The 5091-nt window shown below is 45.8% G+C and overlaps 1 long non-coding RNA gene across 1 annotated transcript in view; it reads right to left on the bottom strand.

The window, feature by feature from the left end:
* Nucleotides 1-1626: 1626 nt before the first annotated feature.
* Nucleotides 1627-5091, bottom strand: part of LOC122547643 — a 19105-nt gene continuing 15640 nt past the window's right edge. The window contains exon 3 of the long non-coding RNA XR_006311051.1: nucleotides 1627-1636. This is a non-coding gene — a long non-coding RNA (uncharacterized LOC122547643). The remainder of the gene's footprint in view (nucleotides 1637-5091) is intronic.

The raw sequence follows: 5091 nt of genomic DNA on the forward strand, positions 1-5091 counted from the left end.
ACTCAAAACAGTAACACTGTCGTCTCCTGTTAGATGCTGCCAGAACTGTTATTTTTGTCCAATCATTATAGAGTGTTGTGAAAGTGTTCTTTTAGGGAGGGAAATCTACCACTCACAACCCTACACACGCGTGCACACGCTCACATCATGTGACTCCAGACCTACAACAATGTGGTTGACTCTCAACTGCCTTCTAGCATGTAGCCAATTGCTCGGTCCAAAGGCCATGAGGGATGGGGAGCAAATGTTGGACGTGCTAGCAACACTGGCATCCCTCAAAATATTTTCTTATATGTTATAAAGCATAGGTTAATGAAGGACAACCAAACAAACTGCTATGGGAAAGTCATGCCCACCTAACCTGATTTGGTTGTCGTTATAAATATTGTTTTAAAATCCTCTTCAGAGAGGACATTGGTTCCATCATTGTTGCAATACTGCATGCAACTGTGAGCTTTCTGCTACAGGAAGGGTGTTGTGAAACTTGAAAGGGTTCAGAAAACATTTACAAGGATGCTGCCAGGGTTGGAGGGTTTGAGCTACAGGAAGAGGCTGAATAGACTGGAGCTATTCTCCCTGGAGCTTTGGAGGCTGAGGGGTGACATTAAAGACATTTATAAAATCATGAGCGGCATGGGTAGGGTAAATAGGCAAGGCCTTTTCCCTTGGGTGGGTGAGTCCAAAATTAGAGGGCATAGGTTTAAGGTTAATGGCAAATGGAGTTTAATATGGATAAGTGTGAGGTCTTACATTTTATATAGTCAAATCAAGGTAGGAATTTCACGGTGAATGGTAGGACCTTAAGGAGTGTAATAGAACAGAGGGATCTTGGAGTACATGTTCACAGTTCTCTGAAAGTGAAGTCACAGGTAGAACTTTTTTGGCACACTGGCCTTCATCAGTCATGGCATTCAGTATAAAATACCGAATTAGAGTCGAGATAAGCACCAAATCTGTTTCATATGCAGTATTTCAAACCAAGAGATGTAGGGGTGCAGGTTCATAGCTCCGAGAAAGTGGAGTCATGGGTAGACAGGGCAGTGAAGAAGACTTTCGGCATGCTTGCTTTCATCAGTCAGAGCACTGATTACAGGAGTTAGGATGAATTGATGCACCTGTCACAGATTCCACACAACAACAACAAGACGTGACCCTGCCCTCCCCTGACTGACCGTCCCTTTGCATATCAGGGAGAAGACACCCTTTAATTGTGATGATCAGAAAACATCCCATCCTTCAAAAAGCGGCTGTGTTCACAAATATTTTGACAGAGGAAGGAAGTTGCAGTCTGGGTGAATATCAATCTTCATTCAGAGAGAGAGAGAGGAAGAGCAGCAGCAGCTTCAGTAGTTTATGGTCCAACTTCTGAAAGGCCCTTGTCTGATTTGCAGTTGTTTCTGGGCTTGTAATATCGTACTGCAGCATATTGTAGATCTTCAGTAAGAGTGTCAATACTGCACTACAGAGGTCCATTCAGCAACTTGAGTCCATGTGAACTCTTCGTGGAGATATGCAGTCTGCCCCATAACCCTGTTGGTTTACAGTTACATATAGATCGATACAAAGATCTTTGGGATTAAGAGAGGAAAGAATGTTCCACAGTAACTAGAATTACGTTCAGATTTTCTCTCATGGACTGACTGTGATGACCTTTGCAAACACTTCACAGGAATGTTACAAGAGAAGAATTTGGCGGCAGAAATCTCAGACCAAACGTCACATCAGTGTCTGACAGTCACTTGTTTCACGAGGACGTGGATATTGATGGCCTTGAAAACAAAGGGGAGAAGGTCTGTCTGCTTAGTTAGGTTTTAAACGTCAGTGTGACTGGAAACTCAGAGTCTCACATACCCACACACCAGAGTAGTGACTGGAACAAGCTTTACAGACTGAATGAGAGTGTTCCAATTATCAGAGGGTTCACCAGTAACACCACACACATGCTGTAAGTGTGAGTGAATTTTCAACTGCTTGTTATGGTCTGAGACAGACGAGGGCACCTGCACCATGGAGAAACCGTGGAAATGTGGGGAGTGTGGGAATGGTTTTCCTTCGCCATTTGCGCTGGAGATTATTGGCGTTTGCACACCGGGCAGCGGCTGTTCACCTGCACTCAGTGCAGGAAAGGCTTCACTCAGTTACACCACCTCCTGGCCCACCAGAGGGTCCACATCAGCAAGAACCCGTTCATCTGCCCCGTGTGTGGGCAGGGCTTCACTCAGTCACACCACCTGCTGCCGCATCAGCGGATGCACACCGGGGAGAAACCGTTTTCCTGCTCTGTGTGCGGGAAGGGCTACACTTAGTCGTATCACCTGCTGCTCAGCTTCTGCGTCCACACTGAGGAGAAGCCGTTCACTTGTCCCGTGTGGAGCAATGACTTGTGCGATTCCTCCACCCTGCGCAAATACCAGCTCATCCACACCAAGGAGCGGCCGTTCACCTGTCCAGTGTGTGGGAAGGGCTTCACCCAGTCGTGCAACTTGTGGAGACACCAGCAACTTCACAAGTGAGATGGCGCAGGGATTCAGGTTGGACTCTGCTGTTACCGCTGCTGAGAGTCTCATCTTGAACCTTGTTTAGTGGGTGAAGTGGGAGGGGTAAGGGGTTCCTTTATGCTGAATGGCCGCTCTCTCACCCACTTTACTTCCAGTGGGGGCTGATACTCTCTGAGCCTGGGATTGCACCTTCCCTACGGAAACAGTCCAGAAGCGGCTGAAGTGCAGGTAGATCTGAAATAGATACATAAGTCTCTGTCCCATTGAGTCTCCAGCACAGTCGATCCAATTGGCCTCTGTCAGTGTTTATGCTCCACGTGAGCCTCCACCCACCCCTTCATCAGCATACAGGTATCCCCTGCTTTTTGAAAGTTCACTTTACCCCCATCTCCTCCCCGCCCAAGCCTGTGCCAATTCTTAATCCTAACTTAGACCTGCTATTTATTGCCAATGCATGGTTTCTGTCCCTGTATTCACCTCCCCTTCATGTGTCTATCCAGATACACCTTCAGTGTTGCTAAGGTGCCTCTTGCCACTACATCCACTGGCAGTGCATTCCAGGCATCCACCATCCAACTGTGTGAAAAATCTTCCCTTTCAATTCTCCCCCAGACTGTACCCCTCTCGCCTTGAACCGGTGCCCTCTTGTAGTTGACATTTCCACCCTGGGGGTGGGTGGGGTGGGGGAATTTAGTATAGCCACTCCACCCCGTCCAGTCATTCTGTGTGTCTCATCATTTTGTTGAGGTCATCTCTCTGCCCCATCTTTACAGTGAAAATAATCCAGGTTTATCCCATTCTCGTCTCATAATGAGACCTCCAGACCAGGCAGTGTCCTAGTGAACCTTCTCTATACACTCTCCCAGAGCATCCATGTCCTTCTGGTAGTGTAGGGACCAGAACTGCACGCAATATTCTGAATGTGACCGGAATAAATAGCTGTAACATAACTCGCCAACTCTTACACTCAAGGCAAACGTGCTATGTGCCTTCTTGATCACCTTACCCGCCTGTATTGCCACTTTTGTAGATCTATATGGCCAGATCCCTCTGTATGCCAGTGCTTCTACGTGGTCTGAAATTTATCGTACAATTCTTGTATTTCTTATGTATCTGTATCCAGCTTCACTTTAATTGTGTTCCCCTCTTTATCTCTTTTCCCCCATTCTCACCCCTCCACACATCAGCATATCATAAGATTATAGGAGCAGAAATTATGCCATTCAGCCCATTGAGTCTGCTCCACCATTCAATCATGGCTGATAAGTTTCTCAACCCCATTCTCTCCGTTACCTTTGATCCTCTTGATACTCAAGAACCTAGTTATCCCAATCTTAAATATATTCAACGATCTGGCCTTCACAGCCTTCTGGGGCAGTGAATTCCATAGATACACCACTCTCTGTCTGAAGAAGTTCTCCTTATCTCCGGACCAAAAGGTCTTCCCTTTACTTGAAGGCTGAGCCCTCGGGTCCTCGTTTCTCCTACCAATGGAAACATTTTCCCAACATCCACTCTGTCTAAGCTGTTCAGTATGCTGTAGGTTTCGATTAGTTCCCTTGTCATCTTCTAAACTCCATTGAGTATAGACCCAGAGTCCTCAAATGATCTTCATATGTTAAGCTTTTCAATCCTGGGATCTTTCTCATCAACCTGTTCTGAACATGTTCCAGGGTCAGTACATCCTTCTTGAGATATGGAGACCAAAACTGTGTACAGTACTCCAATTGTGGCCTGACTGGAACCTGAAAGATCCTCAGAAGTACATCCCTGCTTTTATATTCAAGTCCTGAGAAAATAAATGCAATTGTTGCATTTGCCTTCCTAACTACTGACTCAGCCTGTAAGTTGACCTTGAGAGAATCCTTGGCTCGAAGTCCCAAGTCTCTTTGCTCTTCGGATTTCTGAATTTTCTCCCCATAATCCTTCTGTTCCAGGGTAGCAGCAGAGACTTCCAGACACACTGATTTGTATTCCGGGATATCCAGGGATCTCAAGAACTGCCAGTATCTCAGGAGGAATCGTTATTCTGGGAGGAGGCAGAGAGGAGAGTGGTGTGCACCTGTAATCTCCAGAACTTCCAAAACTTCACGAGTCAACAATAACTCTTTCTGGACCAAAAAACGAAAGGGCCGACGAGAAACTGTGACACCACAGGAAGTGAAATTAGGCCATTCAGCCCATTGAGTCTGCTCCACCACTCACTCATTCTTGAGTATCAAGGGGCTCAAAGGTGACAGGGAGAATGGGGTTAAGAAAAATATCAGCCATGATTGAATGGCAGAGCAGATTCAATACGATAAATGGCTTAATTTCTGCTAGTTAACATCTATGGGAAGAAGGAGGCAACACAATAAGTTGTTTCTTGGGACAGGCAAGATAATATTGTTTAATAATGGTGTGACAAAAGGACAATTAATTCTGCCTGTAGAAGGAAAGCCCTGACATAGAGGGGTTAATTACAGGCTGTTTCAAACAGACAGCTAACCCACAAGGATAAGAAGGTAAGCTACAGACCTGAGGTCTCCAGCAATGTGAGGTGATGTTAGAGTCTTAAAAAAAAGTCACACCACAGATTTGAAATTGAGGAAAC

The sequence above is a fragment of the Chiloscyllium plagiosum genome, unplaced genomic scaffold (assembly GCF_004010195.1).
Source record: "Chiloscyllium plagiosum isolate BGI_BamShark_2017 unplaced genomic scaffold, ASM401019v2 scaf_11563, whole genome shotgun sequence".
NCBI lineage: Eukaryota > Metazoa > Chordata > Chondrichthyes > Orectolobiformes > Hemiscylliidae > Chiloscyllium > Chiloscyllium plagiosum.